This window comes from Aphelocoma coerulescens, chromosome 1A (assembly GCF_041296385.1).
Source record: "Aphelocoma coerulescens isolate FSJ_1873_10779 chromosome 1A, UR_Acoe_1.0, whole genome shotgun sequence".
Lineage (NCBI taxonomy): Eukaryota > Metazoa > Chordata > Aves > Passeriformes > Corvidae > Aphelocoma > Aphelocoma coerulescens.
The window spans coordinates 76,885,152-76,912,733 of record NC_091014.1 but is presented as its reverse complement, the minus strand read 5'-3'; the positions used below and the strand labels follow the sequence as shown (position 1 = coordinate 76,912,733).

Below are 27,582 nucleotides of genomic sequence, written 5' to 3'. Positions count from 1 at the left end.
TCCCTTCTTCTTACTCTCTGATTTTTTTTCCCTTTATTTCCTTTTATTCTTTGATACATCATAGTTCAAATAAGATCATTAGATTTCAAAAGAGGGCACTCCAGACACTAATTTGAAAGTCAGTTTGCTGTGTACAGCCAACAAGCCATCACTTTAGAAATGCAAACTTCTAAAAACTTCCAAAGCATATAAAGATTAGTAAAACAATGTCTTTAGGTGTTGTCTGTTGTTTTAGATAAAGTTTTCCTCTCATTCTGGTCAAAAAATGAAAGAACTTCCAACAGAGTTAAAATATTGTTGTGAGTTGCCCAAATGAAACTGGTTTAACCACCTCTCCACATTTATTTTTAAGTTAATAACCGTGTCATGACACAGGGACAATATTAAAGTTGGCGTGGTACAGATCATAACAAAAGCTGAACTGAAACCATATAATGACATACTCCAACCAGATCATAAAAATTAACATGAAGGAGGAGGAGGAGGGGGAGGAAAAAAAGACAGGAACACTCATCAATACCTCTCTGACTTAGTTTAATAGAAATGTGGCAAGATTTAATTCTTGTTTCCACAGATTTGCTTTCTTCAGTTTTGGCGAAGTTACTGAAGTCCCTCAGCTGCTCACACAGAGAACCAATTCCTACGCCGGTAGTAGGTTATAAGCTTGAATTAAACAAGACAAAGTTGAGCAGGAGCAACATCCACTGGCTTCCTGATCATCTTAAACACCCAGGCTCCAAACCATTGTGGACCACCCACTGATGGCACTCCTCGATGGTTTAGCTTTGTTTATGGAATCTTCAGCTCTTCCACCAGTAAAGCGCTCTGAATGCGAAGTCACGCGTATCTGAAAGGCCTCAAACCTCACTAAGGCAAGGGTTCATATTCCCTGTCTTGCTATAAGAAGGGTTCCAAAAGAGTAAATCAAAAAGGCAGTTTCCATGCAGTTCAGTGAGAACAGAAAAGGCTCTGTTTAATAAAGATGAACAAATACGTACGATTTAGGAGGAGTTATTGATCAGACCACAACAAATCAGCAATGCTGAGCAGAAGGGTAAACTCACAGTGGGGCTCAACAGCAAATCTAAAAGTTTAATTTTAAAACTTAATAAATGAGCACATACTATTCTAATAATGCTGAGGAACTCTTCAAACTTCCCTAACTCAAATAATATGCAAACAAGGCTTCACAAGACTGATAGGCAAAACCTCATGACTTTACGTAACACAATCTAAACCAAACATCACCAACACAGGTTTTGGGGATTAAACAAGTTTTTAATGCCAGAAATGTTAGCAGTGTATTCATATTCTCAGAAGTCATTTAAAATATTCCCCTAATATTGTCAATGTACTTGCAACATCATGCTTATATGAAAGTAACATATGATTCCTGGGAAGGATTTGAATTAATTCCAAATCCAGTCAGCAAGCCTCCTAAAAGGGACCAGGTTTTCATTTGTCATACACACATAAGCCACATAAGAAGTAGAATTTGTCCTCAAAGGCATGTGGTTATGAAGCTGCAGTGAATGGCAGCAACAATGGCAATACCTGTGAGTCAAACCCGTGCCCTACTTCAGCACAGAGGTTTGACTCTGAAGCTGGTTCACAGACACTCTCAGCAGAGAACTGTATGTTTCCTTTAAAACTTACCCTGTGTTACAGGAATCTTATTTCTTTCAAACTCTGGGGCCTACAAAAAGTACTTTGTCTTGAATCTGTGGGGGAAACTGCTGCTCCTGACTTCCCATCCAGAGCATTACCTCTTGTATTTCTCATTACTAGTAGGAGACATCATGAGAAGGGGCCTACATACACAGTGTCCACATGGTAAGGTAACAACAAACCCGTACAGACTCTGAAGATGAGGTAGAAGAGACAAAAGGCAGGGAAAGCAAATTAATTTTTAAATAAAATTGGAGGATAAGTTGCACTATAAGCTATTTTAAATCCTAGCAGCAGCAGTCACTGACTTTTACAAACAACAAATTTGTTCAATTTTCCCATCTATGAAAAAAAAGAACCCGTAACACCATCACTGACCCAACTGAGATACTCAATTTAATACTGTCCAAAAATACAATTATTTTGTTGTCACTGAAAAACATGCACTGGAAAAAATATTTTTCAAGGGAACATGACTTTTTATTTTTCTCCCTTCTGCTTTAAATACCTCCTTGGCACCAATCAGGAAACCCAAAATCGTTTCCTACTCCACTGCAGAATGGAGTAGAGACACGAGAAGAGCTGTGTGACTTTGCTTGCACAGAAGAGTGAAGTCAAACAGTCTCTATCATATAGCACTTCCCTGATGGTTTTTCCTTCTGAAGCATGAATCTGAAACAATAAACTTCAAGGACAACTCCCGCTCACCTGAGGTTAAAAACAGGCATGTGACTGCAGTAGGATGCGTGACCTTGACCGTGGTCCACACAGCTCTCAGCACTTTCAGACACACAATAACTCACCTGCATCCCAGCAGCAGCCGGAGAGATGTTTGCTGGGGTCACCAAAAAACTCGAGCATCAGTTTTTGTTGGCATTAATGTGCACATAACCCAAGAAGAATGTATTGAAATTCAGCAAGTAAACAAAAGGCGCTACCTTAAACATCGGAGCTGAAGTGATCAGCCCACATCGGGGCCACAGTTATTCAGCACAAAGTGAGTCAAGTGTAAAAGAACTCACTGAACTGAGGTCACAGCTGACTGAAGTCACACCCTGCCACAGTATTTACAGTGCACTTATGTAACTCAGCAATTGTTTCCTGGAAGCAAATAGGCTGAACAATAGCAGATCCCACAATGTGCGGGAAGAAAATAGATTTAAACTTTCAGTGTTTCACCTCTCTGGTTTTCCAGTAGCAATCATTTATGTTTTGCTGTACAGATACAATTTTCTCATCCATTAATCTGGGCCAAGCCCTTCCTTTATGTGTGTTTCCATCCAAGGAACATATATTCAGCAAATGTCATATTTTTGAGGCTTTTTTTTTGTTTTGTTTTAAATCACCTGAATCAAAAGCATAACTGTGATTCTTTTCCAAATCAATTCACAGATTCACATTTTCAGAAGCAGGCTCTGCTGTGAATGCCCAGGCTTGGCAAGTTTACAGGCTTGACTTTCAGAAGTAAAAGTATATATATACTTTATAAACTGTTAATGCCTTTACAATCACATACCAGGTTTCCAGTGATTAAGGATGACAAAATTAGAAGCCTTTATAAAAGATAATCACTGCAAAATGTGTTTGCCTGCAATTAACTCAAATTATGGAGTTTGACTCTTCACATTATCACAAGAAAAATTTTCCCAGGAATTTATCACTGGTTACCAAGCCAAATTTACCAAACAATTACTAGAAAGGGATTCTGAAATGCTACAACAGGTATTTTATTGCAATTTGCTCATTCATTCAATTGAAAATGTTTGCTGAGGCATTTTTAATATCAAATTTTCTTAAAACTAATGTCAGATAGTCTGGGAGAGAAGCCCTAGGTACCCTGCCCCCAGGAAACCTCAGAGGAGCTACACTTTTTGGAAAGCTCCCATGTTTTGAAGGAAGATAATTTTCAAAAATCTTTCCGAACATGAATTTATTGTTCTTCAACTGGTGCTTTCATTAGAAATAAATGTGTGTGAAATAGGTGTGGGCAGGAAGGTAAAAAAGAGAAAGGGAAGGAGCTAAAAAGCCAAATGAGGTAATGCTTTTTGATCCTTTCCTGGCTGGAGGAGTGACAGGTGAGGCTGGGGAAATTTGACTGCGCCATTCACTTCCAACCTCTACAAGAACTGCTCTAGACGTGATTGTTGTGATCTTAACATCACTTAAGAAGCACTCATCTCAAATCTTCCTTCAGGTTGCCCTCCTACAGACCTCAGAAAGATTAAATAATCAGGTTTTTAAGTTTCAAGTCGAGTCACCAATTTATGGGGATCTTGCACAAACAACCCTCACTGGAGACCCTGCTGCTACAGGATACCACCAAACCTCAGGGGCTGCCCAACTTTGAATGGCAATGACACAACACCAAATGTGCTCCAGCTTCAGCTGGAATTAGAAGAATTACCCGTGGAGACAGTCCTTGGAGCCATGAATATTATCTTAAAAACTATTTTCCATAACGCCCTTATCCTCCTGGCTACACCCATGTGGCTAGAAAAAGTTAGAGCCCTGTGAAAGATGCTAGAGGGAAGGAATCCATAGAAAATTTTTGAGGGACAGCTACAAACAACATAAACAGAGCTTCCTCCCACAATCTAGGCAACTAAGAAATGATGCTGTTTATTACAAAATTATGCCAGCTCCTCCAATGATTAAATTTTGTTTCTAGAGCTCTGAGCTGCCTAAACTGGAATACATTTTCTATTCTGTGAGATTGAGAAGTGTATTTTTCCCTTTTCCAGAAGGCACACTAGATAAACTTTAAACTTGTACCCAGTTTCAAAGGAAAAATATTTGTCCTACACAAAGCCTCTATTCAGCGACCCTGTTTTTACTACAGTAAGAAAAACAGCTGTGCCCTGGGTAATTTGTTCATGTATGCCAATAAAAGCACATTGAACTAGAGCCAGCACTTCTAGCAAGCTCCCAAAGACTTCTGAAGAGCTATGAAAAGCAGAACTTTTTTTCCCCTACTTATGCTTTTTCTATTTGCCATTCCCAGAACTTAGTACTTGTTTCCATTACATTTGCCTTTATGTTGCTGTGAGAAGCGACTGAAAGAAAAAAATAAGACCAAAGAATAAACCCAAAGCTTTCAAAGAAGCCCTTTTATGAAAAAGAGCTTTCAGATATCTTCATACAATGTTTCAAATGTTAAGTGAACTCCACGCTATTTAGAAATGATAAGAAGCTGAAGTATACTCACATTTTAGACATGAAACATACAAAGAATTAAGGAATATACTGACATAAATACTTGTATTTCTATACTTTCATGAAGGAATCTGATCAAGAAACTTGCTGCTGAACTAGGGCATGTCTGTGACGGACCCAGAGTTAAGAAGAGCTTGGACAAAATTATTAGGAAGTTATTCAGGACAAAGCAATTGCCTGTCCAATATGGGCTTCCCCAAAACTCAGTGTTTTTTGAAACGGTTTCGCAAACAATCACAGAAATGGGGCTGAAAAGAAAGGAAGGCATCTCACATCCTTAAGGCAGGAGCAACTGTGCCAAGGTAATTCCCAAAAAGCAGTACTCCTCAACCTCTTCCGTGGGCCTCTAATGAGGGCCTGGGGAAACCCAGGGTCTCATTAGCCATATGCTGGAAAAGTTTTTCTCAATAAATAATCTAAATCTGTGCTACAATTTAAACTCACTTGATACTGCTTCCATCCCCAACACACCCAAAAAATACATTAGATCCTTAATTTTAGGAAAAGAAAAAAGGAAACAGCACGCATCAAATCAGTGTTAAACTGGGCTTACAAAAATATCCTATTCCTCTGTCTTGTTTGATCAAGAATAACTGGCTTGCTGCTACCTCCTCTCTCTTCTATAACTTATCACTCCCATCAACACTGCAATAGGCCCACAAGGATGTCGTCTCATGTGTATCATCTCATATGTTTTTCCAGCTAGGCAATCCAAAGTAAGCAGATGTCAACTTCTATTTTCCCTCAGGAGCCCACAAGGCAAGTTTCAGGGGGAACAATATTGCAGTTACTTCATCTATATATTATCTTTCATTATCTCAGTGTTTTTCTAAACCATATCCCTTTGCTTCCTGAACTTTGCATAACCTCTACTCTTTCCTCATATTGTTTAACACAGCCTTATGCTTTTCTCCTCCTTTTCCTTTTTTTCATGCACATCCACAGCAGACTTTCTGGGGAAAAAAAAAAAAAAGTTATTCAAGAAAAAATAATTCAAGTGTAGACTCAAAAATAGTTCCTGACATTGTTCAAAGTCTTTAAGATGGGGACTCAGCTTGCCATCCGCACTCTGACTGTCCTTCATCTGTTTGACTGGGTTGGATGATCACTGAGAAAATTAACACTGACAATTGTAAATATTGCCTTTCCCAAGAGAGACACCAAAAGAACTAGAGGTAGAATTTTTTTTTTTTTTTTGGTAGTAATTTCTGTTTCCCAGCTATTGCATTAAGCTTTCTGAAAACTCAGTCACAGACAGGTTTAGGTGAAAAGGCAGAAGCAATTACCGCTCTAATTGGCTGTGCCCTCTTTCTGCCTTTCCAAGGATGCAAAAACGTGATGGAGAACTCTCGACTTCTTTGTAGGTGCCAGTTTGAAATCCAGGGAAGAGGAGCAAGCTGCAACTTGCAGCAGTTGAGGGTATGGCCCAAACAAGACTTAGCACAAAGATAAGGTATTTTAGTAGGACAGCAGGAAGGTTGTCCTCTTTGTCCACCCATGAAGAGCTTAAACAGCCCCCATGTGTGGGCCTGGTCTGGGTCACACTGAGCTACCTCCTCCAAGAATGACCTGGTGGGCCAACCACGTCACCCACTGCAGGCATGCTGTGGCTGTTTCCTCATCAGCCACACAGGAGGGCTGGTGGGAGCACAGCCACAAACTGGGATGTGGCACGGTGTGGTGGGAACAGAGCGCTCACCGAATCATTCCCTGCCCGTGCACAAGGTCAATACTCCTTGCCAAAGGCATCGGCACAATTAATATCTAGTCAGGCTGGCCAAGCCACCTTCTTGCCCTTTGTTGAAGGGAAAACAGCACAGCTGCAGTCCAGAGCACTGAAGGTGACATTTAGGCAAACTACAAAAGAATTTGCTTCCTTTGCCATTATTGAGCTTTGTGACTCAGTTCTTTAAAGCACCCGAACATCTCAGCCAGTGCCAGACTCTCAGGTGGTGCTGTTAATGGGAGATATTCCTATCCATTTTCTCTGAACAAAGGTAGAAATATGAAATAAATCACAGCTCTAATCACACTGGTGGGTCAAGGATTACAGAAATTAGAAAGAGAGGAAGCCATTGGATTCAGCCCTTCTACAAGACCATCCTCCTCGACACAAGCTTTCCAGTTTTACTGCTGGAGCAGTGCCTCTTGAAAATCTTAGAGCCAAATGAAAAAAAAATGCAGGTGAGACACAGGATTTCTTGTGCTGGCAGAAATGTAATGCTGAGGGCACAACCACACTGCAGTTCCCCCTCCTGCCACACTTGCACAGCAACCCTGTCACCCAGGAGTTTCTCTGGAACTTTAGGAGGGGCCCTCACAACTGGATTCTCACACCCAGCTAAACGAAAGAGAGGTTTCAGCTGACAGTTTTGAGAAAGTTTTTTGCCAAAACCCACACTTATTTGGAATATACTGAGAGCTTATTATCTCTGGATGGGGAGAAAGCTCACAGAGCTTTAGGTTCCAAAAAGGGCACTTGTGGTCAATAGTCTCAAAACCCCTTTTTGTTTCTGAAAGGTCAAGCCCTGTTGCCCTCATCCTCCTCAGTGACTCTTTCCCCAGTGAAGTACAGCTCTTTTTCTAAAAGTTCCCAGATTATTTGAGTGCTTCTGCTTGGAACATATTAGAAAACCATAGATTTTTGTAAGAGGGGGGAATCCATTACTCTACAAGCAGGGAAATCCCAACAGATGCCCTAACATTCTTTCCTGCTGCCCAGATCGATTGGTGAGCACCAGGGGCTCCTGTGTAGCTCACTCCTGCCAAATTTTAGCATTACTTAGCAGATGGCTACTTCTCACTGTGCTCAGGGCTTTCCCCTCCCTGGCACTGGATGCTTTCACATCAGAAACACAGGAGCTGCTTTCACCACCAGCTCCCTTCACTCCTGCACCAGCAGCAGCGTGGCCTCCCTCTCTTGCTCAGGCTAGGTGCAGTCTGGAAGCTCAAGAGATGCTAAACATCCCCTTTTTCCTTTGAATCATGAGCAGAAGAGGCACTGCAGCCCTAACACAGTGATCAGACATCTCTAGCAGGTGACAAGAAGGATAAGGTGCTCAGGTAACACAAAACCAACAGCAGCTCCTTCAAAATTTGGGACATATGTTGTACAGCACCCTCATTCCCAGTAAAGAAGTGTAACACAAAGAACTGCAGCAGGTGGCACTTGCTGTCAGTGGTTAGCAAACAAGTCTTTAACCACTGCAAATTGTCCTGAGTACATAAATTAGTAAAACATCTCTAATGATGGAGGAGATGATACTCTCTTGGATTGCTCCTGAAATGGAAATATGTAAACCATGATGTCATGTCATTTGCATTTCCCTAACAGTAGGTTGCTCTTATCTAGTGTTCCTCTCCTTCTCATGTTCTAGTGTACTCCAGGGGGATATTATCCAAGAGGATAATTCAAAAGATGGAGAAAACTAGCCACATGCAGTATAAAAACTGATGCCAAACTGACCACAGATGCTTTTCCAGAGATTTCCAAACCTGCCTGAGGGGAGGCAAGAAGTGGAAGAACTCACACTCCTGACTCACGCTGCTGGCCTGAAGACGAGAGAGTTTGTTACTCAGAATTGCAATTTGGACACGCCCCTCCCCAGGAGTAAAGTACAGCAGAGGAGGGAGGAAGCATCCACAGCTCCAGATTTATGGAAGAAAAAAAGATTGCACAAAACTTGAGGAATCTGGGATACGTTTCAAGCCACAAGAGTAACAAAGGAAATTGTAAGCAGCATAATGATTTTTTTGGTGTATTTTTGAATTATCCAGAGGGAACTGTATCTCCACAATATATTTTGCCTACTGTCCACATCCCACAGAGTTCGAGTCAGCTGTGTTGTTTCTCTCACAAACACACGAATAAGGACAGGAAGAAAACCTTGCTTCCACTTTATTTTTCCTTCTTGCTTTTTTTTAAATCCCTGTTGAATTTTAATCCCCATCTTGTTGCACACAGAAAACAGACACTTGAAAAGCGATTGCCAACACAAGAAGTGTTTGGATCAACAGGTCTATATTTAAAATCAAATTACGAAAGCAGAAAAAGAGGTCCATAGGACTTGCAGGAGTAACAGAACCCTGTCAGAAGATGGAAACAACTTTTAAGAAGGATTTGGAAGAAGGGTGGAAGGGATAAAGTCAAAACAGCGTACTGATATGAACTGCCTGGACACTGAATTAGCTACTCAGCACAGATTATTACAAGTCAACCATGAGATAAGCTAACAGACAGCATGGATTAGAAGAAGGAAAAGAACCTCTAAAAGAGCATCATGAGATGTAACCAGTCTTTCTCCAAATGAAAGCTGTAGTTTTCCATTTTTTTTCCCCTCTGTTCCAGAGACTTTCAGGGGAAGGGGTTCAAGGAACCACAGAGCAGTCATCTGCCCAGCTTCCATTACTCTCTTTGAAGCACTGATTTTGAAAAATCCTATGTCCTGAAAATTAAGGTTCTCTCATGCACCTAGATGATTCTCAGAAGAAAAAGTAACATTTGGGTGTGCAGTAGTGCACTCAGCTGGATATTTTTGTCATCTTTAACACTCACTTCCAAATGCTTCATTCAATAATTTATTTCACCAGAATATGCTCACAGGACTAAATCTCACACTGTAATTTGAGCATTGCTGTACATAGATCAGCCTACTCAGAATGCCCAAAATATTAATTAACCTTGCCTGACTAAAAACCTAAACCATCAGAGACAACTGGCACTTTTTGAAGTGCCCAAACTTAAAAAAAAACCAAAACAAACAAACAAACAAACAAAATTTAATCTTTTCAGAAATTTACAATCCTCCACTTCATCAGCTAATATTGAAAAATTGCATCCCTCCCTGTTTCCTTTGCACTGCCTTTTATTTGGATATGAAGTAAAAAAAAAAAAGTCAATTGCCAATATCAGGTTAGTCAAGAACAAAACTCAGATGCCCAAAGCTCATAGCTCGATAGACTTGAAAAATAAACAGGAAATCAATGATCTTGAGAGCCTGCTCCTGTTTGGAATTGCTTGGCCAAGCTGGAACTAACACATGGCTGCTCTGCAGTTACATCAGTTGGTGGGTTTTTGACTGCACAGCGTTTATTATCTCATGCAGATAAAAAAGGTGTGCATAGCTTTTAATTTTGGGTGGTTTTTGTTTTTTTTTTTTTTTTTGACTATGCTACATGACCACAGGGTCTGGGAAAGAAATTAAAAGTTAACTGTTATAAAATTACAGCTAAAACCAGCCTGGGTTGAGTGAGGGTTCCACAGAGGTTAAGCTTAATTATTTACAGTTTAGGTCCTAAGAGACCAGGTCCCAAGGTCATTTATTACCAAGAACGAACATAAATCACTGGTTTCTATTTCTGCAGTGCAATCACCAGCACTCAGTAACAGCTATAAGGTGAGTAAGAGGAGATATTCACCCTTAAATAACCATATGGGACAGACTTTATGAGTGAAAAATATGACACAGAGTAAATATATCTCCTTAAGAATTAGGGAAGAACAGGAAGAGCACACACCCCGTGAAGCAAGCAAATACAAGGGTTTCAGATACAATACACCTGGGAGCAGGCACAGCAATATGGGCTGGCTGCAGCTTTTAGACCAACAAAACAATCCCCAGAACTGGGAGGGACCTTGGCCACAGCTGGAGAGTGCACCCAGTGGTGCAGAAGGAACCCGAAAATGATGGGTTTATGCTACAGCTTGGATTAGATGCCATCCCAGGTACCTCCACACCTGCATCTTTAGTGCAGCAACCATTGTGGCTCTAAAGGTAACTCTCACTGCCCATAGGAGGCATGGCATGGGGCCAGCACTGTCACAAACTCCCAAGGCTGATGGTGGCTGGAATAACTTGCAAAGAGGATCCTGAAAAGAAACCCAGGTGATTTGGGAGGCTGTAACTTTGCAGTACAGTTATTAACCATACAAGCCAAAAGAGCATGATTTTCAGTACCTGCCTACTGAAAATAAAGGTAGCTTCAAGTAACTAAGATTGAAGATCACAAGATCTAAAACATGCATTAATTCCTGTGTTGATCTGACTTCCAAGCAGGTAATGGTACCATTTAAGACCCATTTATTGTTCCAAAAGCATATGATTCCTCTTCTACTTCAAGGAAAAAAATGCTACACTACTCACTAGGAGTTAAAAGTACATTGGAGCACAAATCACCAGCTGTAGAATAAACACTTTAAGAGGGCACATATCATTATAGCCCAGCAATGGTGTTTATACTTGTGTGAATGCTTGCAGCAGCAAATCAAATGCTTAGTTATATGAGGAATGAAAGTTCAATGATTCCGTAATGGAACAAGTCATCCGCAAAATTAATATATACAAATGCACTGCTAACAAAAGCTATTGTTGTAGAAAGTTTTATTTTGGTGAACAACTGGGATCGCCCTGCTGTTACTGAGCTACTTTCAGGTGGGTATAAATGAATAACAGTGTGTTAATAGCCTATCAGAGGTGAAAAAATCTACAAGTTAAGCCTTCTTTTATAAGCTGTTTCCCCTGCCACACACATGCTACTTGTGTAGCCTTAGTAGTAAACATTTTGTGTCTAGCTCTCTTTTAAGGAGAGTTAAGACTAAGAATTTTAAACAACATTCATAACAAACATACGCCAGACCTTTAGTTCTGTGACCTATCAATTAGATAGTGGATTATCAAGACCAGCCAATATTTGAATACCAGCCCATGGAAATATATTGAGTTGCAGAAGAGAGATACATGCTTGACTCTTCTTTATCTTTTAGCCCATGAATCACCTTTTGTTTCCAAATTCTGTGCTATGCTCACCAGTTCTTTTACTGCACTGTCTGCTCCTTATCTGCACTATGTTTAAGTAACAGTATAAATTGCAGAATAATTAGGTTGGGAGTGAACTCTGGAGGTCATCTGATCAAAACAAGACTAACTTGGAAGTTAGACCGAGATAGAATCTATAATCCTGTACAATAATCACGACGACTTCTCAAGCCACCAGAAATACAGCAAGCAGTCCACAAAGAGCTCGTGACCACAGGTAAAGTAAATTGTCCCATTTTGGTCCCATTTTGAGCACAGCTGCCAACCTGTGACTCAAATGCAGTTCAGCAGCATTTTAAGAAACCTGATGTTGAGACAACCAGGCTAAGGAGGAGACAACATGTCAAGGACAGAAAGCTACCAGAACCCGGAGGAGCAAGGTGGACAACCAGGGCTGGGGGAAGGACTGTGGGTGGAAAGCAGCAGAGCATTCCTCTGGAGGAAAGAAGCACAGCTCAGCTGGCTAACCCATGGATAGGGACCCTGAAACCCATTTATGTATGGCTTACATGGTGCCTGGTGGTGTGGTTCCACTCCACGCAACAACTAAGTACCACAGAGCTACTCACTCCCTCCCTCCCTGCCCCTGATGGGATGGGGAAGACAAAAAAAAGGGTGAAACACATAGACTGAGGTAAGAACAAAGAACTGAAACAAAGCATAATAGTAGTAGTAATAATAATGCTATTTTTGTAATGAAAAGTTAAGAGACAAAGAAATAAAGCTCAAGAAAGACAAGCGATGCACAATGCAATTGCTCACCCACTGCTGACAGATGCTCAGCCTGTCCCCCAGCAGCCATGGGCACCTCCCAGCTGGCTCCCCCCGATTTATATACTGGGCATGATGTTCTGTGGTATGGAATATCCCTTTGGCCGGTTCTTGTCAGCTGCCCTGGCCACGCTCCCTCCCAGTTTCTGGTGCCTCTCCTCGCTGGCAGAGCATGAGACACTGCAAAGTCCTTGACTCAGGGTAAGCACTACTTAGCAACAGCCAAAACATCAGTGTGTTATCAACATTATTCTCAACCCAAGTCCAAAACACCGCTCTGTACTGGCTACTAGGAGGAAAATGAGCCCTATCCCAGCCGAAACCAGGACACCTGGTGACCCAGAGATCTCACTGCAGGAAGACACATCTGTATTCAGAGCAGCCTTGCTGCAGCTGTTTATACATTCCCCCTAACCGAGGCCTCACTATGGGGCCACGGGGAGAAGAGCGATTGAGTTACAAGAGCAGAGAATTAACATTTCCTACCCGGCACAGACAATCTGTCAAGCTGTGAATTGATACGATTGCTTGGCATTAGCATAACACACACACACATACGTACAGAAACAGATTTAAATAGGAACTCTAGCACCTCGGTATGCCCCAATGAGTCTGGCTTTGTCTCCTTGGATTTGACATACACATCCAGGCTCAAATAAGGAGCTATGCCAAGTGCAGCAGGCTGTACATTATTTAATGGCTTGACCATCCTACACTCCAGCTTGTCATGGTTCCCACATGCAGAAACGGGCCCTCTTAAGTTAACAAGCTTGAAAATGGTCACTCTGGATAGTGCTGAAAGCAGTCTGCACTTCCAGGTGTGCCCAAAAGAGAGGAACAAATTTTGCTGTTCACACTTCGACCATACTGGAAAATTGAATAACTGCTTCTCTACCAACAACAGCAACAACAAGAATGTTCTGAACAAATTCCAGGTACTTTAACAAATCACAGTTCTTAAAATGACCCACGGCTCAAAATCCCTTGAGGTTGTAGTGGTTCCTGGCAAACTGAAAACATTTTTCCTTCCACACTTCCTCTCTGCAGTACAGCTGAGTGACCTCGGTGGTGGGAGAAGGTCAGAGTAGATGAGAAAAGAGTCTTTAAAAACACTATTTGATTTTAAGTACTAAATTCACATTTTGAAGACAAAGACAACTTAATTAAAAACATTTAAGTCTTGCAACTTAAAAGGAGTTGCAATGGTTCCAAGAACAACTATTTGAGACTCCCTTGCCCCCCAACAATCCCCTCCTGCAAGTCAAGGAAGCAACAGCATGAACAACCCCAAAAACATCAAACTACTGGAACAAAAAACAAACAAACCAACCGACCAACCAAAGGAAAGGGGAAAGGAATGGGATGAGGGGGTTGCTTCTAAATTCACATACCCTCACTTTGTCCCATCTATTGCAAACTAACATGAATCACTTCAAACTTTTGCAGATCACGCTTGGGATTTGCTTTATTTGTATTTTTGCTCTTTCCCAGTCTCTTTTTCTCTCCTGTCCTCCATGAAGAAGCAAAAACTGTCAATAGTATGGAAGTGAGTTCAGACAGCTTCTCCATGCCCTGGAGAGGTGACTTACAAACTTCTGCACAGTCAGGTCTCAGCATTCTTTTGTTTTTTCACAGACAAATATCCTTACCTTTACACGGACCACTTTACCACTAAGAGAAACAATCTCAAATTAATTTTAAGCAAAAGTTTCCTGTAGGCCACATGTGCCATCTAGACCGAGGGTGTCCCAAATTTAAAATGAGGAGCTGGGCCAGAAGCCACAGAATACACATTAAATAACATAAAGGAATAGCTGCCCCAGACACTGCAATCCCAGTACTCAGCGTGGCTGCAGCAGCCTTCCAGGAACCTCTGCCACAACCCATGCCCACCTCAGCTCCCCTCACTACTCTTCAACCTGTTTCTCCCTCCCTCTGCCCCCACAGCTATCCTCGTGTTAAAACATGTATTTAGAAACTGGTAGCAATTATTCTTCCCAACAATTAACCTCAAATCCCGGACTTCTTGCAGCATCCAGACACAATATTACTCTAATGGAGTTAATTCCCTCTATTTCCTCTTTCTGTCATAATTCACTGCCTGTTTACAGCCAAGTTGCCTCTTCTCATCTGCTTGCCAACAGTACAGTAACAGCCTTCTTGTACCTCTGGCCACCGGCTAAATGATAAAAATAAAGTCAAGAGAATTAGCATGTACAAAAAATAGCAAAGCTAGGAATAAATGAAGTATTTGAAAACCCTCTGCTGGTCTTGTGCTACACTCCAGCTTGCTTCACTTCAATGCAGGCTGATGGGGATTATACCACAGGTGCATTATCAACAGCTCTAGGGTGGCATAAAGGTGACTTAAAGAGAAAGTTTCTTTGAAGATGTTTGATAAATATTGAAATAATGGAGGAAATAAAGGAAGTAACTTCTAAAAGCAGACTTGAAGCACTTTTCCCAGATGCTGATTCTCCTCAAATAGGTTTATGCTTTTCTCCTGGAAGAGTACCAGTCTCCAAAATAAATAAAGTAAATGCTTTGAGAGTAAAGTCAGTAGTTCTGGCCTGATAAATAACAATATAAAAATGGCACCTTTGCACTCAGCAGATCTGCCTCTGGTGTGCAGTCAGGAGTGATTGCTGCTGACTGGTGGGATAAACAAGGCTCTCCTACTTTCATGCTTGTTTGAGACAGGATATCAGTGCCATTGCTGTGCTGCAAACTGAATGCTAGTGTCTTCTATAAAAAGCTACGTTCCTCATTAATTTCCAGTTACATATCTGGACACTTCTTGCTGCACCACTCAGTAACAGGTAATGGGATGCAGAGACAACATCAGAGCACGCTTCACTCTGCACAAACTTTATGATGCAAAATGCTCAGGAAGGGAGATGGGTCTGTGAGACTGGGAAATGCTTCACTCAGAGCCAAACAGAAATTCCTGCCTTGTAAAGCTACTTTTAAACAAGCACTTTCCAGATTCAAGAGCTGCAGTATTTCTTTGTAGAATGCTACGATGAAATCAAACAAAAAAAAGCAGTGAGTTGGTGTAAAAGATCTATCAAGCAATTTTCACTGCCAAAGTTCAATGTCACGTGTGTAGGCTGCAGGTATAGTACATAAAATAAACAAAATTTGAACCTATGCATAAATATCAGCTCATCATTTCAAGGAAGAACATAGGCCTGAAAAAACTATTTGAATTTATGATACTACCAAAATATGCCTAAATTTTAATTTGCAGGAGTGGTTGGTAAGTGATAGAAAACAAGCAAATTCTCAGCATTCAAACTTGCAAACTACCACTTTTTAGAAACTACTAGGAAACACATGCTTGAAAGTGAGGATCTAAAATATTTTGGAGTATATTTTGACAATACTTTAATAGTGCTTGCTCTTTAGAACTTCAAAGTCACGGAGATAAGGATGCTTCTGAAAGAAGAAACAGATAGGAAAACAAGACCTGCTCCCAGAGCTGCCCAGAACCCAGAGAAAAATATATCACCACAATTTTTTTTACCATTATCTGACTTGAAGCTCCTGAAAACTAACTACTTCTCTTAAATCAAATACAGCACACATCGTATTTCCATCTGGAAGTGCTTGGATCTTTCTCAGCATCTCAGCAAGCATGATGTAAGATGCTATTTCATCTCACACTAGCCTTTTTTTCCATGAAGTCCTCACAAAAGTCATTTTACCAAGCCTGAAAATTCTTACAAAGAAGACAAGCAGTATTTTTCTCTTTTAGCTAAGAAGTTCTGCCTCAATGAAGTAGTATAGGCTTTAATAAACTGCTCATCTTAATGAACAGATAGAGACTGAATTAGTAGGCAATATCTCTTCTAAAAAAAGCATTACTAAAACCACTCCATTTGTGCCAGTAACTCCGTACGTGCTGTTGGTATGCCAGAGACATTTCATGTCATGACACAAAAGAACAAGTCAAGAACTCAGGTCAGGGAAGAGAAACAAATGCACTAAAAGTTTAATGCTTTTACTGATAATCAGAGCTTTTCATTCCTTGCGTATTTCAGATTTAAGAGGATGGTAGACATCAACAAAATATTTTCCTTACATTGAAAGAGTCTGAAAATGGAGCCAAAGAAGATCAGAGGAACTTTCTTTTTTGTTGCATCTTGAGGTCAGACACTTTAAATAGAGGTTTTGGCACACAATAAAATAAACTAAATCAACTTCTCTCAAATTCCTGGCTGTTTATAACTCAAGCTGCCAGGCCTTTTAGTTATGCCAAGCTTCTGCAAGAATTAAACACTGCTCAAGTTAACCCGGCATAGAAGGCTGAGTCGTTATCAGGTGAACATCAGCACAGCTGTCAGCTCAGGAGCTCCACAGCCTGAGGCTCACAGGAGCTGTCTCTGGGCCAGGACTGAATCCTGCCAGTGCTCACCTGCAAGCCAAGCTAGCTCTGGGGAGCAGAAGGAGGGCTTCTCCCACTGGTTCCTGCACTTACCACTAGTGCTACGTTCTCCTTTACCCTGACAACACCCTGAGCTGTCGGAGCTGCTCTGAGATGAGCAGTGTGAGGCTGTGCCCCAGGGAAGGCACTAAGGGGCAGGGGGTACGACTGCAGGCTTGCAGAGCATCTTGATCCCATCACTGGCCTGGGATGAACCGTGCTGGTACGGGAGAAATTCTGGGGTTTTGTGGAATATTTGCTTACATATATTCCAAACATTCGCACACCAGAAACAGTTATAGCAACTTATTTCCATGCACTTCATATGGTGATGCTTGGTTTAAAAATAAATGCGCATTTTGGTGCGAAACTGACGGGGAACCAAAATGTATCATTCCAGGATTTCAAAGGTGAGAAAACTAATTCCAGCTATCCCTCCCAAGGCAGGCTTGGGGCTATCCCTGATCCTCCCACCAGCTGCAGCTTTGTTAGTCCAGGCTGCCACATCCTACCCTTCTGAAACATCTCCCATCTGGCTTCTTTCACACCTCCTCAGTCAGGAAGTGCAGCACATCTTTCACCACAGGAGATAGGCTATTTCTCTCCATGCTTTACTTTCTCTCACACAAGGCTTTGCAAGCACGTGCTCTCTGCCAGCAAGCAAGCACCAGGCTGGTATCAGTAAAAGGTCCCTTTGTATCCCTGACAGTCCAGGAGTAGCATGCTGTGCTCTCTTGTTTCACAAGGAATCACCAAGGTGTATTTTTTGTGCCAGTTCTTATGACTCAAGGGGGAAGACAGGCGCAAACTTGCAGAGTTTATCAGCAGATGTTCCCTCAAATTTATGAGCTGTTTCCCTGTTTGGGCTTGAAGAGCAAAAGCTGATAAGTGCTGGTGGTCCTCTACCTGCTCAACCAACCCACTGTACAATTAGCTCTTGTGTTTGTGCATGGCCTTCATCTTGGTCACAGGCACATGATATAACAAAGAAATACATCAGAAATCTCTCACATGAGCCTGTCCACCCACACAGCAGCACAGCAAGATTTGTTTTGGTCCACTCCTAAAAGCAGCAATGCCTGGGCACTGCTGTATTGCTGCTGGTGGCAAGAGCTCTTACCCTGTGGCTACACACACAAATGGGAAATGCAACAGAGAAACCCCTTGGAAAGGGACCTGCCTTCAACTCTGCAAATACCACACACTGCAGGAGCAGACAGATTCTCACTGGACAGGTGCTTACCAGAGGGCAACGGTGTCAAACCTTTTGTTACAGAAGAGATTACTTAGAAATCACAGATCAAGAAATCAAGTCATCAGAGAAAGCTAGCACACAGCTGATCCAGCTTGTTAAAAAACATTAAGGACAGCAGCACTTCTGTTTCCATACTCCCTTCCACCTCCTAGCCAGCATCTTCTGTACCACTCTCCTAAGCAGCTTCCTCTGTCATCACCTTTTTCTGCACTTGCCACAGGCAATCAGGTGATGAAGCAAGGCACATGTAGTAAGTATCCCTTCAATGCCACCTCTCTGGACTTTAAAAGTCTTTCTGTCACCTGCATTTCCAATCCTCAGCCGATTTTTGCTTTCTGAAATGACTTCACAAAGCTCTACAGGGCTCTGTGTTTGTCAAAACACTTCAGAAGTTTTGCCCTTTGCTACTCTACACAATCCTTTAGAAAGAATCTGGGTACTGTTTTGGAGAAGTGATTGCTGAATATATACAGTCCCCTTCAGCCCACATCACTGCAAACAGATTCTCAAGGAGCTTTGGCTCTGGATAGGCAGCTTCTCCATTTATCACATCCACTGATATGCTACAATGTTCTCATTTTGTATTTCTGTTTAAAAAGTTTAAAAAACTGTGTGTTCTAATTCATAAGCAGTGTGATAGCTTTGGATTTTTCGAGCATTTTTTACTACAAACAGAATTAAACCATCTAAGCTCAGCTGTAAACAGAGATTTTTAGTAGACACTAACAACTCAGGTAGCAAAATAAATAGCAATATTTTTTCTAGGCTAACCCTGATGTTTGGACAGTTGTCTGGGATTTATATGACATTGTGGTTACTAAAGTATTCACATCTGTGCATTTAAACTGTCACCAACCTACAATGCTTTTCCCTCCCTCCTGATTTGGATGAAACCAGAAACAAAACAGTGCCTTGCAGTCCTCAGAGTTATCTCCTTGGCTGATCACAAAAGTGAACAACCAGACTGATTTTCTATTTCCAGCTGAAACTGTGTAAGTGATTAACAGCCCCCTGGACTTTGATACAGTGCTGAAAGGTCTTCTGAAGCAAAGACAGATCTTCTGTTTCTTTTTTACAAGAAAAGGAAAAAAAAACAACAAGGAAAAAGAGAGGGGAGGAGAAAGGGTGCTTTCAGTTTTGTTTCTGCATGCCTCTTTCATCACAACTCAAATTTGTGTACCCATCTTTTCCTGAGAAGAGAAGGGGTGGCTGGAAAACCACTACCCAGTTTTATATTAAAAAAAAAAAAAAAAGGTCAAAAACTTTTTCATAGACTGTCTACCCAATCCTACTCCTCCAGAGGCTGCTACAAGTCAGACTTCCTCAGAGCTCTTCTTCATGGCTGTAATCCAGCACTTGCATTCACGTGGCTTCCAGTCACATCACTCCCCTTCAATTTTGAGTAAAACTGAAAAACTGAAGGACAAGAGAGGAGGGTTTATGAACACCAAAGGAAAGAGTGCAGCCTGGCCCCAGCTGGGAGTGCTGGCTCCTGGGGAAGAGGCAGAGACTCATTTAATTGCTTTGGGTCCCTTGGGATTGAAAAAGAAAAATAAAACTCAAAGAGATGAAATTTTTAAATCTAGCCTCTGCTGTTTCGCTCTCTTTAATTATGTATTGAAAGGAATTCAGACTGGATGAGTTTGATGCAAGTGCCAAATATCAGTGTAAATCCAAGCATACAAAGCATGGTAACAAGAAGGAAAAAAAAAAAATAACCTTCAGAAGAGGGGGGAGAGGGAAGAAAAACAAAAAAGAGAAAAGAGTGCAGTTATCCCACATGTTGAGCTCCTCAATTATTATTCAGCTACTTGAAAGCATCCACTTAGCTCGTGTTCAGAACTTTTCTTTGGAAGCTCAGCAAGAGCTTCAGCAGCACACAATAAATAAACACACAGACGAAAGTAAATGGAAGTTCTCTTTCTAAAGCAAAGTAATTACAAACAAAAAAAAAGTCTGATGCACTCTTAAGTATCATTACTCCTTTATACTAAAGGAATATATACAATATTTTTTTAAATTATAGAGGAGTTGACATTGTCTTTTTCAGGGCAGGAGGAGAGGGAGGCTGGGTGCTGTGGAGAAGGCAATTGAGGGGTAGAATAAACCCAAAAGTAGGACAGCCATCAGTGCTGCATCTGAAGCAGTCATCACAGCTCACCAGGCTGCTGGAGCCCGTGCACCACTCGTAACTGAAATCATATTAAAAGGCACTCAGAGCCAGGGAAGCTGCACCAGGGAATCCTTTAACATGACTCAACAGGCACAGCACAAAACTCTCCCAGATTCAGGGCGTTTTAAAAATACATGGAAAAATTCTAAAAATCCTCTCACGCACATCAAGTAGGGTTGTTTGCAATTTCATAGTTTTGCTGGTGACAAAATATTATTTAATGTTTAGCACAGACAGTGTAAAATAAAGTATTAAAGTATCAATGTTAAGCATATTGAACTGTGAAAAATAAATCAAAAGTAACAATATCAAGGTAAGGTGACTAAGAACAGTTTTCTCTCCAAAATCTGGGAGGACAGTCAGGCCAACTTACAAATTTTAAGAAAAACTTCAGTTTAAATCTTACTATAACTTATTGTACCCTTAAGTGGAAAGCGAAATTTGTAATTTAAAAACATTTCCTACTGCTATCAACTTCACCTCTTCTATCAAAACCCCAAATTCAGTATCACTGGTTTTTTAATTCAGGATTCCAACTTTAATAATATTGTCCAAATACCAATATGGGGTCTCCTGAAGAACTCACTCTATAGCAATATTTTTTGAAATACCACATCCATATTAAAAAAAATGACAGAGATCATGAAAAGTAGACTGTGAAATAAATGGGAGGAGGCATTTCAAGTGTAGCTTGAACCACAGTGCAGGTATAAGGAGCTTGAGCAAAAAGCCACTTATGCTGAATCCCACTGCTCATTCCTGGGGCTGCCTGAAGATGGGAGAGGGAAAAACTTGCAGTTGCTTCTGCAAGCACTGGGATTTCAAGAGCTCCATATTTAGCATCATTAGTATTCACAGTAATTTCTTAGCAATTTGGTCAAACACAGGTACTGGGTCAGCCCACTCCATAATTAGATGACTAATTCTGAAGGTCAAACACGAAAGAACAGGATACTGACATCCAAAGGATGCTTCTAGCAAATGAACTGAGAAGCCAGCCTGGTCAAAGGGCAGGACCTTATCCCTGGGGAAAAAAGTATTTCTAAAAAAAAAAACCCCAGTGCAATTAAAAGTGCTAATGCCAGAGCAGTGGAGTAATACTGCAGCTCAGTTCAGTGTGGCTCCACTAATTTCCAGTGGGCTGATTCCAGATGGTGGGAAGTTCCCTCTTTGCCACCTTCTCTCCTAGGAAAAGGTGAGCAGATACTCGGGAGCATCCCTCTGCCCCACCTCCCTACAGCCCCCTTTTCCAAGCCAACAGCCTGGCACTCGGATCCAGCTTGCACCTCTTCATTCCCAGCAGGACCAAAGCTGACAGGTGACAATATAGGTGTGGCCTGACATTTCCATCCTTGAGTCACCACCCTGTGACAGTAACCACAGAGCACAAAGGGACCCTCAAAGCCATAATCTCTGGACTGCCCAAGCAGTTACTGAACCCTACCCCTTCTTGCTCAAAACTCGAGTATGATTTTCTCCCATCCTGTGGCACCCTTTTTTTGCTGTCCTCTCAGGCAATTTAGTTGTGCAAGGAAAGAAGCAATGGCGTGTAGCTTTATCAAATTAACCCCAAATTAATTCCTCCACTGCAAACAGTAAAGGATATACTGCATGAGACAATCCTCAAAGTTCAGTTCCGTAAGAGAACTTTAAAAATCAAAACAAAACCTAAACAACTACGATTTTCAACTCTTTCATTACAAAAATGACAGAGCCAAACATAGCATGGGTACAGACAGGTGAAGCACCCGTAAAATTGTCTCTGCCATTCACAAGATCAGAGTTCAAAGCGTTCCATACATTCTGGAAAGAGTTTGTGCTATTGGAATACGTCAAGGTACAGGAGGAACAAGGTGTCATAAGTTACCTTGGACTCAGGCCATTCACATTGCTCAATAAAGTATGGAATAGCACTTTAATCCAACCATTTCCAGTTGGAGGAGAAAAAAACAAAGGCAAAGATTACGGTGGAAATGTAAGATTTATTAGCAAGAATCAATGTGGTTTGAAAAGATCAAATAATATCTACATCTGTCAAATACATGTTCTAATAACAGTTAGAGATAATGAATAAAATTTAAAAGGGTCATTTTTAGGAACCTAGGATCCAATAGGAGACAGACCTCTTCAGAAGTGCCTGAGAAAATATAATCAGAAGCATTTGCTATATTTATGAAAAGCATCCATATCAAACTGGTTTGAACCTGTCAGAACTAGGTTGAACTGGCTGGAAGCAGTTTTAACTGGTCAGAAACAGTTTGAACCAGCCAGAAACAGCCAGAACTGGTTCAAACCTGTTCCAACCAGTTCAACCTAGTTCTGACAGGTTCAAACCAACTGGTTTGAACCTGTCAGAACTGCTCTGGACTGGTTTGAAGCAGTCAGACCCAGTCAGTGGTTGGAACTGGTCAGAACTGTTCTGAACCGGATTGAACTCTTCAGAACCAGTTTGAACCAGTCAGAACCAACCAGGACCAGCTGGAACAATTTGGGCCATGTTATAACAGTTTTGGACTGGTTGGAACTGGTTAGATCCAGTTTCAAGCTGATGGATCCAGTTTTTATACTTTCTTTTTCTGCAAGAGAAGTCGTCCCTCCCGCTTCCCTTCCCAGCCCCCTGTGCAGGATGTGCATCCTGCTGGGAGTGCAGGAACCCCCAGCCATTGTGGAGAGCCTGGAAAGGACAGCTGTGGAGAGGGAGCCATTGCACCTGGAACAGAGCCTGATGCAGCCCCACGCTCATCCAGAGTCATGGTGTGCTCCTCTCCAAAGGACATGGCCCTCCCTCCCTCCTTCCTAATCCCCCCTCGGGCCATGGCTCCGCATCACCTCCTGAGAGCTCCTCTTCCCTCCTCCTGACCTCATGGCTGTCCTACTTAAAGGCTCCAGCTGAAACCAGGGACTACACGCTACACCAGCAGGAAAACACTGGAATCATCTTTCAGACTAACGAAATACCCTCAGAGCACAGGCCCTGCACGTTCCTGTGGAAGTTCCACTGAGACTGGATTTGCTCCAAGCTGAAACAGAGGCTGCTCCTACCACCACAGCATCTCACGTGCCGTGGGCACAGCTCAACAAAAGCGCAGGCAGAATGTCAGGACTTTTAAACCAGTCACCTTGGAGATGTCCCAGATCCACTTGCACACATCACCCCTAAAACAGATTATCTTCTGTAAACAAAATAATCTCCCAAGAGACACACATCTCATTCTCACCCTTCACCAGATTCACCATGGATTCTCACTAATTCACATCTCAATAACTACTTTTCCCAACCTCTAAAACTAGGAACAGGCTTGTCTGCTCTCATCACATCCTCTCTCAATGGTTAGGACAATTCGGAGTGAAATTAGCACAGAAACATCATTTTATTTTAGAACAGCACTCAAAACAAGTGATTCTTCACTATTTGAAAACAGTTTCAAATAGTGAAGTTTGATTACAAATTATATATCCACCAGCAAAAAAAAAAAAAACAAACAAAACAACAAACCTAGATCGCATTTAAGCCAAGTTTTTTACTTGAATACCAAATTTAGTTGTTCTAATGCAGCATCTGCTTCCGAGTCTACACTGTCCCTAAGCCTTAACCATATGCTGAAGGGAGTTAGAATTAACGCCCTTCATAACTTCTGGCACAAAATCCTAACTCTTAGAAAGGAAATCCTTGGGATTAAGATTGTGTTGTCACAGCTAAGATCAACCTGAGCTGGACTCTATTAACAAATTGAAACAGAAGTGTGTAAACTTTGTAGCTCAGTGTCAGGAAAATAACTTCAAATGAAGCCCAGGGCTGTTGTGATAATCATACTTTTATCATCCCAGAGCTATCAGATTCCGGCCTACCCTGCACTAACTTCGTGACCTACTTTGACAAATGACAATTAAAATAATTAAAATTCTCAAACAGCAAACAACACATTCTTTCATAGTTAATAACACATTCTTTCAAACCTCCACCTCAAAAAAAACCCCCAAAAGCTTTAAGACACAGTCAGGCAATACTGACACTGGAGATGTTGCTTTTCCCTAAATGACAAATGACTTTGCATATCAGCAAAGAGATGTCATCTTCTTTGTGAGTAAAGTACTGTCTGACATTCCTTGCTGAGTTTTCCAAGGGCGTTAATCAAGATTTCTTTGCTTTATGAAGTCAATGCTTACCTTGTTTCTGTGCAACACCCATCCATTGCACAAGCACTTCACAGGGGTGGATACCATCGTAAAACGGAAGAGGAGAATCAATGCCCAGCTACTCAGAGTGGTTTAACTGAAGGCATCATGAATTCACTATCAACAAAGCACTAAATTACTGTATATGTCAAAGCAGAAAAGGCACTTTTACAAGGTAAACATCTACAATTTTACTTCGCAGTCTTTTCAAAGCCCCCAGGACCAAGGTCAATTTTATTGTGCTATCCTACCACAGGAGATAAGGCCTTTTCAAAGGCATAGTTGTCTACTTATTGTAATTTTTAAAGGATGTAACATGAAAGTAAAATAATTTCCTAAATTTACAAAGCCGCACAGAAGCAGTGAGAATTCCTAGCAACAAAAATGCTACTTGCAGTGTTACACTTTCCAATCCAAACCTCACCGAACATATTCTGAAACACCGTTTACAACGAAAACCAAGCACACAGAATCACTAAACATGTCCCATTTGCCAGAACCCCATAACATTTCAACCACACCTATTCAATGCCTACCAAACTTGTCGAAAGGGATGGAATCTGCACCGATCTACAGGAGCAGTGTACAATGTCATGCTCTGTTATTTCAACAGCAATTGTAGCACCTTACACCTGAGCATGGAGCAATTCAGAACACCAGGTGACAGGCTGGGTGTATTCTGGATGCAAGACAACATCAGACAGGACACATTCCCCCAAAGCTTTGCTTTGCCATGTCACCCAGGTCTTGGGTACCAGAGGAAGAGACTAAAGGGCTGGTTAAAATCACCTGGAAATTGAGCTCACATGCATAACTTTGAGGAAAAGCCCAGCTGCTCAAACCAAAGCTGGAATAGCAACAGGTTTCAGCAATTCCTCCCACTTACAATCACCTAATCTCTACAGTAAATGATAAATAGCACCTGAAAGGTTTTGCTGTTTCAATAGCAAGGGTTTGTGTGCCAGTAAGGAATGAACATAAGCCCAGTGAAAAGAGAGCAGGGAAAGCAATTCCCACTCACATGTGCCCAAGGAAGTACAGAAAGTAGGAACTGTCTGGGGAAAGAGAGTAGGGGAAAACAGGCTGTGGCTTACAGCTGCTTGATTAATTGTATTTTTCATATTGATAATGAATTTTAAAAGCATGTGTTGGAACCCAAAGTGCAGGGAATGTTTCTCTGCCTGTCCTGAGGGACCCATCCCCCCAGAAAAACACTGCTTTTAACCTTCGTCCATGGAGAGAGCTGCCAAGGCTTTGGGGTGAATTAGAATCTACAAGGGTGTGAGTTACAGAATAGTATAATATATAGTTTGTTACAGGGTGAAAAATTTAGACTTTTGGGTGTAGATGAAGGCAAGATGGAAGATCCCTGTGGTTTTTCAGGTCTCTTCCTTCTTCTTCACCTACTCCATTTCCTGGAATGTTGGTAGCACAGAATGATTGGTTAGGAAATGTTGCAGTACAGGGCTACGTGAATGGATAGCTCATTAGGCATTGGTAGAAAAGCAATAATAATGCACGTTCCTAGTTATAATTGGGTAGTTTACCTTTAAAAGGGCCTTGAGATTGCTGCATTTTGTCTTTTGGTACTTGCTCTGCTTCATGCTATGTCAGCAGCATGTACATTGCTGATAAGATATAATAAACAACCTGAAGACCGAGAAGATCCAAACGTCCCGTTCGTCTCTTATTCCTGGCAAGGACTTTCTCCCCCATCCGGGGAGGACATGTGGGGGTCAAGAACCTGCACAGCATGCTTAACTCTAAATATTTAGGTGAGACACCGCTTTTCTAAATGGTCACATGGTAGAAAGATCCGTAGGTCTGGTTTTTTGTTTGTCTGGGTTATTTTTTTTAAGATAAGTAATGATAATAAAGACATGGAATGAGTTCTGGTCTGAATTCACTCCTCCAAACAAGAGGAAGAAGCATGAGAAACAATCTAGAACATGTAGAAGAAATATTCTACTTCTTTTTCTTAAGCATCCTGAAAGGATGCTTAAGAACTGTAAGAATAATTCATTTACACAAGAAGGAAAAGCCAACAGTTTTTTGAATGGGAAAAATTATGGGAAACAAGGAAAAAATGAGTCCATTTTTGCAATACACAACCATAAACGACACGTTTTATCCATTTGCTTTATTATTTTGTGTATGTTAACAGCCAATTCTCCATGGTCAACCACAACATAAAGCAGATGATCTTTGTGATCTTCACTGAGAATTTTAGACAGATAAAGTCCGTTCCTCTTGCTGAAGAGGGACCAGCATGAAAAACATAGTAATACCTTCCACTTTAAAATACCTTGCTCTTTAAAAATGGGGTATAATAATAATAAGAAGAAGAACAACAATAATAAACATAATAATGGGGTTAAAATACTATTTGTCTTTGAAACCTTCAACTGGTGCTTGCAGCTGAAGGTTATAAAACTGTACAGGTGTATCAATGCCTTGCCAGTATCCTGAACTTTACTCTTCCTTTTCACAAAAGGAATGTGCATTTCCTTCTTTGCTGTACAGCATATGTTTCTGCACTTCACCTCTGTTACGGGAATTATTAGCTGCAACCAGCTGCACCTTCCTCCAAACAGGCAGGTGCCAAAGCTCCTGGTTTCCTGAAGCTCTTTGGGGAGCACACCCACCCTACCCAACACAAGTTCATAGGAACATGTCGGTACTGTGTAAGCTGAATCAGATCCCTGTTTATCAGCAATTAAGTCTACCAAGAAATGAGCACAGCAGCCTCCTCTTTGCCCAAAAAAAATCAGCTTCTCTGCTTACAGCACACAATGGTGCCCAAACTCCTCATTTTTTACAACCACTTGTGAAAGCCAAAGGAAGAGAACTTGGATTTAAAAACTCACAATTTCATCCTTAATGATCAGTACCATCTAGACTGTCAGAATAGCAACCCAGAGATCTAGCAGGGATGAGAACCAAGCAGTTTTCAGAGGTCTGAGCATTCCCAGAGAGGATGGACATGTTTGTCCCCGGGTTCACAGAACACGGTGGTTCCACACACATCCCTGGCGCACAGCTTTTACTGCTTGTTGGGTTAAATGGAAGGACTGAACACTTAACT

The 27,582-nt window shown here is 41.4% G+C and overlaps 1 protein-coding gene across 7 annotated transcripts in view; it reads right to left on the bottom strand.

The window, feature by feature from the left end:
• The window catches only part of EPS8 (EGFR pathway substrate 8, signaling adaptor), a 128,771-nt gene that overhangs the window by 59,119 nt on the left and 42,070 nt on the right, over positions 1–27,582 (bottom strand). Inside the window, exon 1 of one of the 7 annotated variants that reach the window (XM_069003576.1) lies at positions 25,034–25,107. The exons of 4 other annotated variants lie outside the window; for them this stretch is intronic. The gene's annotated coding sequence lies outside the window, so the exon portion shown is untranslated. Of the gene's footprint in view, positions 1–2,471; positions 2,491–12,458; positions 12,478–25,033; positions 25,108–27,582 lie in introns of those variants that run through there. 2 more of the 7 variants (XM_069003577.1, XM_069003578.1) reach the window with 2 other exon arrangements.